Source organism: Falco biarmicus, chromosome 2, assembly GCF_023638135.1.
Source record: "Falco biarmicus isolate bFalBia1 chromosome 2, bFalBia1.pri, whole genome shotgun sequence".
In the NCBI taxonomy this organism is placed as follows: Eukaryota; Metazoa; Chordata; class Aves; order Falconiformes; family Falconidae; genus Falco; species Falco biarmicus.
In genome coordinates, this window is record NC_079289.1 from 71,158,313 (window position 1) to 71,174,451 (window position 16,139).

At 41.3% G+C, this 16,139-nt stretch overlaps 1 protein-coding gene across 12 annotated transcripts in view; it reads right to left on the reverse strand.

The window, feature by feature from the left end:
- The window catches only part of UBE3A (ubiquitin protein ligase E3A), a 54,431-nt gene extending 38,741 nt beyond the window's left edge, over positions 1-15,690 (reverse strand). For 6 of the 12 annotated variants that reach the window (XM_056327349.1, XM_056327342.1, XM_056327346.1 and 3 more), the window contains exons 1-2: positions 15,168-15,298; positions 5,607-5,674 (exon numbers count right to left, since the gene is read on the reverse strand). The gene's annotated coding sequence lies outside the window, so the exon portion shown is untranslated. Of the gene's footprint in view, positions 1-5,606; positions 5,675-11,084; positions 11,175-15,167; positions 15,299-15,606 lie in introns of those variants that run through there. The other 6 variants (XM_056327350.1, XM_056327343.1, XM_056327339.1 and 3 more) reach the window with 2 other exon arrangements.
- Between the last annotated feature and the right edge of the window lie 449 nt (positions 15,691-16,139).

Below are 16,139 nucleotides of genomic sequence, written 5' to 3' on the forward strand. Positions count from 1 at the left end.
TTTCCTGAGGCTGTTTCATGTGGGAGAAGTCATGAACGGGATTGTCAACAGTGAAGGAATGCATGAAGTATCGGTGCTGGATTAAAAAAACATCAGATTTTATAATGTTAAATAATACGCTCTGAGGTGGCAGTCCACAATCTTGGCCAAGACACATTTGTGCCCAGGCCTGACATAGATCCAACTTTGTTAATCAGATTTACCACACCACCATAGTACCTACAGCAGCTCCATGAAGAGAGGCAGTATCCCAACTGGTATGAATCTCACCAAGCTGAATTTAACTGATTTAAGTTTTGCAGTGAAATTTGCCTCTACATATTTAATATATTGTGAATTAGAGCTTTGAATTCTGTAGTTGCAGCACTTCTAATCCATTACAGGATACCTTAAAGCTAGATTTATGGTACTACGGTCTAAAAATCTCATGCTATTTTCAATAATCCAGACGCAAGAAATCTTAATGAATCATTTCCCCCTTCTATCGCTTTGTACTACTTTCCCCATCTATCCTTGCCACCACTCCTGTGGGACAGAATACGATTGGCAAGGATTCCCTAGCACAGATGAAAGAATTAGTTTTTCTAAAACCTTACTCATTCACCCATCAGCAGAGTACTGTCTGCTGGTAAAGAGACCAGCATGTTGAAACATGGGGTGAGTAGTGAAGGAGACTGCCATCAAAGATACCTTATCCTGAATCTAGTTTGAACAACATTTTGACTGCTGGATCCAAACAAGGCAGAAAAAAAGACTGGTCTAAGAGTCAAAGAACACTACTTGATCAGGAAAGGGAAACTACACTGATGAATATGCTAAAATCATGAAGGGCATTATGAAGAATAGGAAACTGACCTAAACCAACTGCTTACAAAAAAATAATCTCTGGGTAGAACTTACTTTTTACAGGGTAGGAACAGCAGCATCAGAACAGACATTTATTCTTATCACTCAGATTTCTCTGGTCTTCACTGTCATGATTATCATGGCTTACAGTTTAGGCTTTCACAGACACACATAGCAGCTGAAGGTATCAAACAAGGTTTGTGCCTTTGGAGTATGTCTGAGAAACCAGAGATGGCTGCTAGACTCTTTGGGACTGGGCAGGCTCCAGTATAGACACATCTATAGCTGCCTAGTGACTACTTAGAAGAGGTAGCTTCAACCAGGACTACAACAACCCGTTGTAATTTGCAAGACAATAGACAAGATCCGTGCCTTCACACCATGTACCTGAAGAACCTTGCATGGTTTGGAGCAACCCTCATGGAAAGGCAACAGGATAAATAACATTTATGCAGTAGTGTGAGACAACAGTCATTTCTCCAAGATGGAAAAAGTGCAGATTTTCTGAAAAAAAAAAAAAATGTTCTTATTGACTCAAAAAGAGGGGGAAAATAAATAATAAATGACTGGAAGAATAAGAAGTCAGAAACCAAGTTCAGATGCATCAAAAGGGACTAAAAGCAACTTTGTGGCATAGCCTGATGAGATCTTCTCTTTGCATATTTCATTTAATCTTGAAAGTCTGCAATCACAAACATGAGCCAAGAAGAGGTCCTCGGCTTCAACATACAGAACCTAAAGCCATACCATGGAGAATGTAAGTACCTATTCGTAAACAATGAAAAATAAAGCCAAAAAAATTCCAGCTACAAATCACTTAATCGAAAGTTGTCACTTACATGGATTTCATATACCTTATCACTTTCTCTGCATTATTTGATGTTCATTTTCTGTGACAGCACAGCAATCTGGCAGTTAACACCCAGGATGTGAGGTCTAGGAAGATCCCTGAGAGGAAGAACACTTTTATTTAAACTAAACAACTTACTGACCTGACTGTAGGATGGTTTACCCTGGGAGGTGGTATTTGTAAGAATTTAAGTTTCCTTTACAAAAGAATTTTAAGTATACACTTGAGTAATCCTTGATCCAAATTTTTTTAAGATTCTCTTGTTGACAGATGATCTAATGAAAACAAGGTGATTCACCTGTACAAAGTAGTACATGATCTTCCTTACCTTTCAGTGCCAGAATTTGAGTTGCTTAATCAAAAATAACCATCCCCAAGAAGAAACCTTTGTATGTTTTCTGAAGAATCCCTCTGAATCCCCCAAGAATGAATCTGATCTGTTTCCAGAATGACTTTGAGCGCCATGATGAAACAGTCATCATCTATACAGTAAGAGGTGCCCTCAGGACTACCCTAGCTAGCTTACTACTTCAAACAAGGAACCAACAACTAATAAGAAAACTGTCCTTTTATAACATAAGATTGATTGAAGTGTCCTGGAAGAAACTATAGAATATTCACCAAATCCCCAAGCTCAATCTCAACTGTCACTTGTAGAAAAAAAAATATATTAATAGGCATGTTTGAGACTTAATTTCTTGATATGGTTGGAAACATCAATTACTTTTGTTGACTGCACGCTGTTTCCAACACAGAAAATGTGAAAAGACGTAAGATTCCAGAAGTTTTCTTCATGCAGCTAATACCAGGTTGAATTATCAACTATCCTAAAGGAAAATAAACCAGCCACTAATAAAACCTGATAAAATAAATTCCCAAAAAGCTGCAAAAAAACTGTAGTAAGACATCTATATGATTTCTTCTCCCACTGCCTGGTAAACCAAACCATTCAACTAATACCGATAAATACAAAATTACATAGTTAGAAGACCAAAGGAATTGGGTTCTATCCCGGAAAATGCCAACCTAAAGTGACTAAGGCAGTCACAACTGATGAGCAAATGCACACATGGTCCCAGTTATTACAGCTAGGACAACAGATATGACTCATGAAGGGTTCCTGGAAAGGTGTCTGTTCATCTGCACAAAATACATCAGACATATTCAAAACTTAAGCCCAGTTCTCCAAGTATTTGCTATTCTTCAAAAATGTTCCAGAAGTAGCAGAAAAGAGCCACAAAGACAGCATGAAGATAGAGAGTGCCTTGTGACTAGATAACGGAAACAGTTCCAAGTTATTCAAGCTAATCAATATGGATATGGGAAGAAACTAAGTCCTCTCATAGCACAGAAATACATAAAAAAGATCTTCCAATTAAAAGCAAGCATATGAAACCCTCACATGACTAGAAACTGAAGGCTGACCAATACAAATTAGAGTAGGAACAAAAACATGCAGGGTAGTGAGATCAATTAACACTTGAGTCAGTTATCTGGGGTGGGGATCTGAATTTGCTTATATCTTCAAATCAAAGCTGATGCCATTCTAGAATTCATACTCCAGTAAAAACACAAGTTACTGACTTTAATAAAGGTAGACTATAGTGCATTGGAATATAAAGAGATCAACTACAGATTTTAAAAGCTTCACCCTATAATATCCGTATACTTTTTGATACAACGTATCAATTTGCATTGATGTTAATATTTCACAAATCAAAGCAAGAGAAAAAGGTCTACTGTTCACTCCCATTCTCTCCCCTCACCCCAAAGCTAAAGGCCAATGTGTAATTCTCATTTTCTACAACTGCCCCCACAACTCTGAACACAGATTTTTTTTCCTTCAACATTTGTTTTCAGTTTGATATTTCAGCAGATCATAGAGGTACTTTCTTCACCTTTGTAAAAAGGGGAAAGCCTGAAATTATCTTTAGCTTCTGCATTTTTCCCTTTAACCACAACTCATTTTTCTTCCACTACACATACTCCTTATTTTTTCCAGCTGAACCACTTGTTTCTATCTCAGTCATGCCTGCTACTTTAGGCTCCCTCCAAAGCGATGTGCAGTTATGAATGGAAAGCCCCTCCTACATCTGGAGTGAAATCCAATCATCTATTTAAATTTCCTTTAGTAGCTCTCCTTTTACTGGCTAGGTATCAAGTTATTTTCCAAACAGGTAAGTTTTACAGCTTCACTTCAGCTTTAATATTTAAACTTTTATTCCATCCATCTTTTTACTTATGCTTTGTTATTTGCTTTCTTTTGCCACCCATCTTTCATGCAGCCTTCCACGTAAAGTATATTGCTGTTCACCAAGTTCTTCAGCATTTGTTTATATGCAGTTTATATTAAGACCAAGCGATCATGCAATCCTGTAGCATAACATTCAGCTTTTCTGATGTTCCATTAGTATTTATTACTCACAAGTTGTGGGGGATTAGAGGGGAATTCTTTGTCAATTTATGAAGTGCATACCCTTACAAAGATTATGCATACAGTGGGAAGTGGTTAAACATTAAAAAAAAAAAAGCAGCCAGCAGAAATAATGGCTTCAGTTTGAAGAGCCATCATATACACAACTGGTATTGACACTGAAGAGCAAGAAGCAGGTGGGTGGTCCCAGTGGTGCTGTGGGTACAAAATTGAATATACGCTACCTGCCAGATGCCTGCTAGAGTAAAGGACCAATCTATACAATTCTCTCAGGAACATCTGGATTGTGATAACGTAACACTATATCTTCAAGAGATTTACAGTTTTTAATTAGCACACACTATATTTAATGTTTCAGCTTAGAATCAGTCATTTTATCTCCTGTCTATAGCTTCCTACAAAACAGAACTTAACCAAGAAAAAAAAAGACAGCCTTATGCAAGGTTGAGATTTCAAAACTTCAAATATGTTAAGTATCTTCAAAAGAAAAATCTAGACATAAACCTACAGCATATAAAATTCTTTTTCTGCAGTTATGAGTTCTTCCCCACATTTTAAGTGTTTAAACAAGAAAGTACACACATAGCTTAGAAGCAGTTGTTGAACTACATACAATTTTATATATGCATTAACAGACCTATTTAATATGGTTGAAAAATGTACTTATACATATTTTTTTCCTGAATGCAGCAATGCATAAAGTTTCAAAAATTCTCTGTGTAACAAGTTGCAGAACCACAGAACTTAAGCAACATTAGAGTGGTGCAGCTGTTCCATACTACCACGTATCTCTCCACAGGACTATAGCAGAATAAACTTAGAAAACAGAAATTAAAATAACTACAAGTTAAGGTTCCAACCTTGCTGTAATACATGTACATACTTTTAAGCTGGCTGGACATTTAAGAGCCTAGACAAAAAGAGATACCACATGCTCATGTTGGCACTGGTAATGAAGGTTCCACTTCTGTATTTCCTAAGATTCCAATTTGCAAGTTTGACTTACACTGATGTTTGCTTAAGTCTTCTAGTAGCTCTGAACTTACTTTTCAAGTCATACCTAAAAACTGTATGAGCCTCACTATAAATATGCTCAGTAGCATATTTATAAGCATATATAAGCATATATGCCCACCGCCCCAAACTTTCAGAAAGAGCACCAATTCTTATGTAATCCATGAAGAAATAGATGGATGGTGAAACTGAGTTTGTTTGCAACTGTAAAACAAATTAAAAGGGAATTCATCAATGGTGTATCATCAGTATTTATTTTCACTATGAGAAAAAGAAATTAAATAACTCAGTTTTCTAGACAACTATGCCTAAGTAAAAGACCACAGTCAAAAGAAATGGGGGAAAATGAACGTGTGTTTCTTCTCTTCCTGGATTTATTTTCAATTTTTTTTTTTTTTTAAATCAGGGAACAAAAGTATAATTATTAGCATACACACAATATAAGTGAAAACATAAACATACCATATCTTTCCAGAGCTTCAGAAACTTGTCCTTTCAAATTCTAAAATGGACTTCTACAGTTCTTGTACCTATAATGCAAAACATTACATTTCAGTTTTTGCACTACACTCCATACCAATCTGAAGCTCAATACATCTTCAAAACAATACAATCAAGAATGGCCATCCAACTAGTCACAAGTTTGCAACTAAAGGAAACATACTTAATCACAGAATATCTCAAGTTGGAAGGCACCCATAAGGATCACCGACTGCAACGCCCTGCTCCTCGCAGGACTACCTAAAACTAAACCACATGACTTCCCAAATTAAGTCATACTTCCCATAAAAACCACATCAGAAAATACTTAGTATGTCAGGGAAACTACGAAAGCAGCAAGTCCATACACACAATGTTCCTTATTCTTTCCTCTGTAGCGATGCAATAGTTTTACAATTCCATTCATCCAGTTCCTTACAAATGTCCATTTCCTTTATCTTGAAGATTTTGGCAAGGTTTCTCCTTCCCCTCCCCACCTCCCACCCCTTTTTTTTTTTTTTAAGAATTTGTATTTATAATTAGAAAAAACCCACACCCAACACTGAAAAGAAGTCACAGACAGAACCACATCTTTACATCTTTGTCCTGGCTGCACAAAATTGCTAGAGTTTGGTAAGTTTTTTCTAGAAATTGTTCATTTTCAGGAAAGCCATAATTAACAAGAGACACACAACTAAAACTGACTTCAAAATGTTTTCAACAAATACGTAAAAGCACAATAAATTTCATGGGGAAAAAGTGACAAATGGGCATATAGGCATATAACTAAAGAAATCTAGTAATTACTTTCCAAAGAGTTACTCATTTGTACAGACTACCACATTTCCAGTACTGTGAAGATTTAATACTTAAGTTTCTTGGTTCTAAAACTCTATTAAGAGCAAACAGCTGATTTAGGCTTATCTCCAATATAGATCAAAGTTCCCATCAAGGAAACCCTGATTTGGTTACCTTAAGAGTACATTCAGGTTTTTCTTAAAAGATGTCAAACCACAGAGAACCCATCCAATACCAAAGGCCCAATTCTTTATCAGGGATGTGAAATGCGGTGATCCTGGACTGACAGTCATCAGTCATGCCAGTAAAGCTCTAAAGCACTAGCAGTCCGTACACAATTTTTTTTATTTAAAGAAAAAAGTTAATTAGGGCACCCTACCTGTTTCATGAAACAAGATTGCTATTTCAACAAACAATTATGGTAATTATGTGGATTTATGTACAATTAGGATTAATGAGTTAATGTTATGCAACTGTGTTAATAAAGCTTTACTACCATTCAGAAGAAGAAAAAGAATAAGTTTATCTGAACAATGAGACAGTAACTGATTTTCCTATGTGGAGGTGGCACTTCTACTCCACACCAACAACAGAAATACAGAATATCTACCTTATATTCTACTAAAGAATAATTCTTCATTCACAATGATGCCATTAGGCAAACTCAGTTGAAAGTATTCTGGCAATGTGACCAATTTCACAGCTTGTATCACAGAGCTTCTAGCTTAAACTCCAACATATATATTTGTTCATGTACACACATAGAGCAATGTCATCTCTATGAAATTCACTCACTCTCTCCTAAGGTGCAAAAGCTCCAGCATTCACTATGCACAGAGTACGAGCAGAACACAAAGTACAGCATGAAAAAGTATCTATCAAACAAACACATCCATCTGGGATCTTAAGACTACTGCCCAGCAATAGGAGAAGTGAAAACAAAGGTTCTCAACATAACTGAAGCTATGCAGTTTAAGACAGTACAATTTACAGAAGAAACAAGACCATAGTTGGAGGAGATGGAGACAAGGGTCTCGCTTGATAACATGTACCTAACAGCAGAAAAGCAAGAAATCCCAACAGCACAGAACTGAGGCTCCCAGACTTCCAGTTCTCTTTACTCAGTCCTCCCCCAACAGCTACCACCAAGGCAGAGCAGGAGTTCTGCAGTCTACTAAAAAAATTTGCTCAAAGGCTACACAACCACCAGCATGCAATACAAAAATTTGTAATGCATGTCTAAAAGGAATGAAAATAATTTCATGAAGTCAGATGTGCTTTCACATTCACCTTTAGTATACTTATTAGCATTAAGCCACATCTGCCTAAAAAAAATGCAAATGGCAAATATGACTAAAAGCATGGCTAACACTATTGCTTCCACTCAACCTAAAGAAATCTTGATCTGCCACATGACCAGAGTCAAGAGCTGCTTGTTTACAACAGTGTCATACATTTTCAACAAGGAAGAGACTTCAAGGCACACAATGATGTTAGCAAAGATGGTAAGCCACTGAATTAACAAAACGGCAGCAAACAAAACTGCGAAATATTAAAGAAATTAATTATAGATCACAGAAAATACTCTGCAACTCTTATGTCTGGCTTGATGAAAGGCATCATGAAATCACCCCTATCAGGTGCTTAAACAATGTTTCCCACTTTTTTTTTTTCCAAGAACTGTCACAACACAGGAGCAGAAAATAGATTGTTAACATACTTTCAAATGAGAATAATTTTCTTCCACAACTGACATTTTTATCTAACAACATTAGCCAAATAAACAACAACTATTCACAAACAGCCTTCTTTCAATAAGATATTCAGGTCATAGGAACCATGCAAATGGAATATTTATCATCACCTTACAATGTAAAGGGCTCAACCAATGCCACCAAGAAACACCACTATTTTCTGTGAAAGTGAAGCATCCTCCTGTGCCCTTGACCTCTGATGGGACTTGCAGGTTGTGTGGACTATAAGTATGTATTTCTATGGTCCACAACAGACTAAGTTTTGCTACAACAGCTGAAACACACCTAGATGCTAGTATACCTTGGACTTTCTAAAAATAACATAGACTATATACACATACTAAACCACAATTCCAAACAAAAATCATTGTCTGAATCATTATCTGAATATAAGGCTATACAAATAAAAGATGAAAACATATTGGAAGTAGCGATAGACCTCCTCAGTATTATCTAGCTTTATAAGAGTTTTTGAACTCTTTTAAGATAACAAAAAACATGATACTTTAAAATCAAAATATTTTAGGCATTGAAGTAATCAGCTCAAACACATGAATAACCATAATGCAAAAGAAAAAAACTCATCTACAACTATGACAGCATTTCCTGAAATATTTTGACCTGCAGCCCATTTTAGAAGTTCAGCTGCTTTAAGAGTCACACCACCACCCTCTAACACCCCAAGCCTGCTGAACCGCAGCTGCTGCAACCTGGGTCCCAGAGCATACCAGAGCAGGAGCACACAAGCAGTGCCAGAGCCTGGCTGCCTGGACAAGTCTGGCATCCCTCAGCACCGTGCAAGCTTGGCAACATGTTAGATAGCTCTTGAGGCTCCCCTGCACACAGCTCCTTAAGGTAAGGGAGAGGAGGTGTTTATTTGTCATTCTAATCTCCTGATTTCACCGATTTCTTTGGTGTAATGATTATCAACAAGTCCAAAAAGGGGTCCACCAAAGGGAGCAGAAGTGTGGTCTCTTCTATGAAGGAAAGACAAAGAACTAGCTTCGCTCCTGAAAATCTAGGTTGGTCAAGACAGCAGAAGTCCTGCCACAGTCCCCACAGGACACCAGAGTGAAAAGCAGATGATGTGGACTAATCCCTGCCAACAAATTATGCAACAACTACCAAACCCAAATACAGGTTCCACAGTTTTCTGCTTGTGATCCCACTGGCTGATGCGAGGCCCAGCAAGACCAACTGGGTTTCAAACTGAGACAATGTACCTTACAGGTTTTGGTACACTTTAGTTTTGTCTTACTTAGGTCACAGCTTTGAAATTATGTCATACAAGTATTGCACATGGAGGACAGGGAGGTGATTCAAGACATCCAGCATGGCTTCACCAAGGGCTAGTCTTGCTTGACCAACTTTGTGGCCTTTTACAATGGAGTGACTACATAAATGGACAAGGGAAAAGCCAGAGATGTAATCTACCTGGACTTTTGTAAGGCTTTTGACACAGTCACACACAATATCCTTCTCTCTAAATTGGAGAGATGGGGATTTGATGGGTGGGCTATTCAGTGGATGAGGAATTGGTTGGATGGTTGCATTCAGAGGGTAGTGGTTAACAGCTCAATGTGCAGATGGAAATCGGTGACAAGTGGTGTCCCTCAGGGGTCTGTATTAGGACCAGTAATGTTCAGTATCTTCTGCTGTGGTTGACATGGCTGAGGGACAGGATGCCATCCAAAGGGACCTGCACAAGGTCGAGAAGTGGGCCCATGTGAACCTCATGAGGTTCAACAAGGCCAAGTGCAAGGTCCTGCACCTGGGTCAGGGCAACCCCCAGTATCTATACAGGCTGGGCAATGAAGGGATTGAGAGCAGCCCTGCAGAGAAAGACTTGGGGGTACTGGTGGGTGAAAAACTGGACACGAGACAACAATGTGCACTCACAGCGCAGAAGCCCAACCATATATATACTGGGCTGCATCAAAAGCAGTGTGGCCAGCAGGTTGAGGGAGGTGATTCTGCCCCTCTGCTCTGCTCTGGTGAGACCCCACCAGGAGTGCTGCATCCAGCTGTGGGGCTCCCGGCACTGGAAAGACATGGATGGACTTGTTGGAGCAGGTCAAGGAGGGCCACAAAAACTATGAGAGGGATGGACCACCTCTCCTGCAAGGAAAGGCTGAGACAGTTGGGGTTATTCAGCCTGGAGAAGGCTCTGGGGAGACCTGATTGCAGCCTTTCAGTATTTAAAGGGGGAACAGAGAAAGATGGGGATAAACTTTATAGCAGGGCCTGTTGCAACAGGACAAGGGGTAATGGTTTTAAACTAAAAAAGGGTAGATTTAGACTAGACATAACAAAGAAATTTCTTACAATGAGGGTGGCAAAACACTGTAACAGGCTGTCCAGAGAAGCGGTAGATGCCCCAGGCCTGGAAACACTCAAGGTCAAGTTGGACAAGGCTCTGGATCAACCTGATCTAGTTGAAGATGCTCCTGCTCACTGCAGGGGGGTTGGAATAGATGACCTTCAATGGTCCCTTCCAACCCATGCTATTCCATGATTCTATGAAAAAACAAAAAGTAGTACCGTCCATATCAAGCAGCCAGCTGGTAGATCAGTTTGAGTTTGGGCTAAACCATCACCACTGTAATGCACCTCTGGGACAGTTCCACTGTTGACATATGACATAAGCATGATTTCCAAAGGTAAAGTATATGAAGACAGAGCATGTTTTTAAAGCTATTTGGATGGATGCAAATAATAATGCTTTTTGATCCAAAGTTATGATCAGCCACATACTGTGAATATCCTTTCCAAGCCAGCAGAATAATAAAAAAAAATCCAGAAAAGAAAAAGTCCAATCCTCTGCTTTGCTAACTAGAAGCTTCTCTTAACACACACATACCCCTGTTCTAAGGAAATGCAAGTTGCTTCAAAAGGTCACCCCTCTTACCGAAGACAGTGAAGTGAGGGTCCAGAGGGAAGCCACCCATTTAGTTCCACTCAGCTGAACAACTGCAGCTTCTCCTAATTCTTCACCACTCTGTAAAACATGGGTAAAGAACCATGCAGGATGGTAACAGAAAAAGGATCTGTAAAGACTGACTTCCACCCCCCTCCTCCATTCCTCAGTTTGCATAATACAGGAAAGCAAGCTCAACCTATTAGAAGTAGTTAATGCTTCCTTTAAGAGATTTGTTTGTAAGAGAGAATATGAGAGTTCTGTGAGACAGAACACTATAGTAATATTTAATTTATAATGTAAGCTTGCGACCCAAAAGTTTTTCTGTCAATAAATTATGCCAGTCCTAGCCACAAGAAGGTGGAGCTATTTAAAAACAGCAATTTAAAGCGCTGTTTGCTCACACGTTTCTGGATCTCAACTTTATTTGATTTTATCTATTTTATATTTCTCCTATGAGGTTATTTTCCTGAAGAAACATGTCACCAGCTGGTATAGCTACTGAAGTGTTGCTTCATTACAAATTATTACCTTTACACTGTATTTGCTTTCTGCTAATGAACCAGCTACATTACACACAGTACTACTCATATGAACCAGCTTTTTTCCAAACTTTTATTCATGAGCAATACAGCCTTCCGAGGCTGACAGGCACTGCTTATAAATACAGGAAGTTAATGCAGTAAATGTTAAGGTCAAAGTATTTAAGGTGACAAAAGTCACTTCAATCATGCAATTTGCTTATTGCTGCGTCTCTGGGAACCAACTATTTTGCAAAGCTTACAACACTCTCCAGGGGTGGGGAGGAGTTTATTTTCTAAAATAAGTTAATATTCTATTCTAAATGTTACAAACTGATAGCAAATGTATTACCCCTCTCCTTCCATGTACAAATCAGAATTTGATTAATGACAGAAACCCTTTCAAAACCTCTTTTCGATAAAACTCATAGCTACCTTAAGTATACTGGTTACTTCAGGAAAATGTGTAAAACATACTTTCTTTGTTTAAAAATCAATATCAATTCATTTACTAAAGTGAAGCAAAAACCTGGCCCACAGTACCAGAAACAAAGATTGATACTGGAAATGAGATATATGCCTACATACTTTAGGAATTTTCTCTCCTTGTCCTTCAATTGCACATTCTATTTTTAAGAGTTAGTGGCTTTTATCTTCCAGTGTACAAATACACTGGTGTGGGGAGGGAGAAAGACATTTCCTGCATTTAAAAAACAAAGATGAGTTCTCTCTGGACATTCAGTTAGTAAACTGAAAGCAAAAGTAGCTGGGGAGAGGGGAAATAATAATTAACATAACATTCCTGCATAGCAAAAACTAAGATGATGCAAATTTACAAAAAAGTAAACACTAAATTCATTGCATGATAGCTGTCATATCATATACTACACTAATTATTGTTTATAAAAAATATTATATGCTTAAACATGTTCACAATTAAACATGTTTATGACTACTAAAACTTGACTCAAAGATATTCCTCTCCCCCCGCCCCAGTTATGGGTTTGGTTAAGCAGAACCTCTGAATTCATAAAGAGCTAGTGAAGAACAGATTAAAGCACAGATTGATAATGAAGTAAGTATGATTTTATACTGAGGTACATATTTCATATTTCCAAAGCAAGTTTTCTCCTACAAAAAGTGAAGTTAAATAAAAAAAAAAAAACCCAAACCTGTTTATTTTCTCAAGTGGATTACAACACAGACAATCTCAAGTTGCTCTAACAGGGACTTTTAACAAGCTGAGAACATCCCTAGATGTTTTTAACATATACACACAGTTTTAAATTCGATTCACAAAAGACATACCATTTGCATATGTCTTTAAGCAGCGGCAGTAATTAAAAAAAAAAAAAAAGACTAAAACTTTTATTTCCTGTTAAAAAGGGGATCAAACCCACACAATGTTAAGAGTCCTGAAGAGGACCTGGACTGAGAGATCTAGGCTTTGAAACACACTGCTGTGAAAAAGTTAACCACCTCTGGTTTTTCAAACCTGCCTTTCCTTCAGGACATTTTTTCATTTGTTGTTGGGGTTTTTTGTTTGGTTTGGGTTGCGTTTGTTTTTTTTTTGTTGGTTTTTTTTTTTTTTTTTTTTTTTTTGTCACACAGCCATACCCCTAAAAAACCGCAAACAAATCAAAGCATTTATTGTGCCATCTAGTAGCTTGGTGCTTTTATTTCTAAATTCTTGGGAGATACGCAGGATACTCCAGTGAGAGAAATAGCAAACAACTCCAGTAAACAGAAAAATAACTTGTTAATTCCAGTATGAAAGATGCTACATTAAACAGCAAACACTTAGAGTGGAATGGAAGGCATTCATAAAAGAGACATGAAGTAGCTGTAATATTGTGCAGAAATAATTTCAGTTAAAGGCACTTTTTAGCCCTGTAAACCTAAGCAGTGGTCTAGCTTTTCTTCCAAGGTTTGCCTGTATTGAATTGACAGAACATTATTGTTATGAAGACAAGTCATAACCACTGCAAACTGCATCTGTTTTAGAAGACAAATGTATGTGAGGAAAACTATCAAATATCCATAGCAATCTGGTAATGCACATTTCATGTTTTCAATTCAATGCGCTAGTTAAACTCTGAATTTCACAGTTATTTTCAGCTTTTGGAAAAAAAGCACCTTCAACTGTTTCCAAGATGAAAGGGCACAGGGTATTGTGCCACCATCCAAACCAAGCAGTTTGTGAGAACCATAAAGTCCATTTTCCAGCAGTTTTCATTCTTATCAAGAGGAACCTCACCACATCCATTATTCTCCCACCCAGTCATAAATGTCTAACAATGCAGTTAAACTTAAAGAGTGTAGCTTCTCCCTTAGCAGGGAATCTCTAACTGGATGCTATCTGCATGAATTAGGAACTTGATCTTGTCTTTTAGACCTCTCCCTTTCAAACCAGTCAAAAAAAATTATAAACTGACAATACAATCACTTAGGTCTTACTTCATTGGAAATCAAAGCTAAAATCAGGTACAATTCCTCACTGAGGAACTTTTCAGTAGAGAGGCATGGTAAAAGTAATTTGACAAGCTGATTCTCACAGAGCCTCAGGTTTGCACTGACTCCTACTGAGGCAGGGAAGTTTCCATACAGACACAGAGGGACCATCCCTGAAGTGATGTGTAAGTCACAGGCTTTGTCCCAGAATTAGAACATCAGTTACGAAGAAGGAAACAAACAACTATTTCCATTAGCTGAAGAAAGAAAGAAGAAAAAAAAAAAGTGTAACTACAAGTCTATAGATTACAGGTTCTTGCCACTTAGAGGAGAGCTGTGGAATATGTTTTGTTTCCCAAGCAGTAGTAACTTCTGAATGACCACATCACGTCATGTTAGACATCGACTTACAAATCGACTGAACCACAACAACCCATAGAGTTCCTTTCACAGAAACACTGCAGGTACAGGTTAAAACTGAAACCCAGGAAGCCGCGCAGTCAGGAGCGCCAGGTCACATTTACCAGCAAAGCCGCCAGTTCACGAGTTAGCAGATCCAACTCTTCAGAAACACGAACAAGTGAACATACTTTGTTAAGCAGGCCTTGCGCACTAGTTACACACCCTCGCAGTGCTTCACATACCCGTACCTCCCCGACTGCCACAGCCGGCCATGCCGAAGGCACCGCGGTGCCCCGTGCCCGCAGCAGTCCCGCGGAGCGGGCACCGCCGCTGCGCCCTCGGGCGAGACGGGAAACTGAGGCCGGGGCGGGCTGGGTTCACCCAAGGTCGCCCAGCGAGCCCGGTCCCCCCGAGGGGCGGGCAGAGCCCGGAGCCACCCGGCCTTCCCGCTTACGGGGAGGCGCGGGGCGGCCCCGCAGCCATGTGCCTCACGGGGAGGAGAGGGAGGGCCGCCGAGGCCACGCACCCCTGCCGCCGGAGCCTCCCGCCCGCCTTCCCCACCCCAGCCGGGGGATCACCCGGCGGAGGAAAGCGGGCAGGGCCACCTCCCGGCTCCCTCCCCTTCAGGGCCGGCGTGAGACGGGCGCCATCCCCCCTCCCGGCCCTCCCTCGGGCCGGGCGCTGCGCAGCGCCTACCGACCTGGGCGCCACGGCCTGCTGCTCCCAGTCACTCCCGCCGCCGCCCGGGCTCATGCGGGGGCCGCGCCGCAGGCGAGGAGGCGCCGCCGCTGCTGCTGCTGCTGCCGCCGCCAGCGGAGCCGTCGGGGCCCCGGGGCGGAGGAGACGGGGCCGCGGCCTGGAGGGGCGGGGAAGGGAGAGGCAAGAGGCCTGGCGAGGCGGGCGGCGCGCAGGGGCGGAGGGCAGGCCGGGCCCGCGGGTGCGCCTCCTCTCGCGGACTCACTCGCTCTCAGCCCGAGCCCCGCGCCACCATCTTGGGAGCAACGCGGATATCGGCGCGGCGCAAGCTCGGAGGACTCGCAGCGGGCGGGGGTGGGGCGGCAGGAAGGAGGACCCACTGTGTCCCGGCGTGCACCGCGGGCGGGGGCGGGCGGACGAGGCGGCTGCGCCACGCTACCCACCGCGCGAAAACCATAGAGTTCCCGGACCGGTTCCTTCCTGTCTTTTTCACTCGCGGCGCCCGGCGGAAGGGGGCCGAGGCGGCGCCTGCGTGCCTGCACGCGTGAGGTGGGAGCCGCCATGTTGGAAGAGGGCAATTAGGGCGATGGGATGGGGGCGGGGCTTCCCTCCCTAAGGAGCGGCGGGCAACCCAGTGCGCGGGGTGGTGACGCGCGGACGGGGCGGAGCCCGCGTTTGAGCATGCGGAGGCTGCCGGGGGGGGGGGAGGGCTCCTGCACGGGCTGGGGCTGGGGGTGTGAAGGCGCGCGGCCGTTCTAGGGGCGCGCGGGGCCGCCGGGAGCGCGCGCCTGCGCGCACATACACGACTGTACGGATGCGCGCACGTACGCACACACATGTGCACATACCCAGGCATACGGGCCAGGGGATGTACACGGGCATATGTGTCCGCACACATGCATATACCCAGGCATGCACATGCATGTAGTATGCACATACATGCATGCACCCTGACGCACAACAGGTGCGCCAGCAT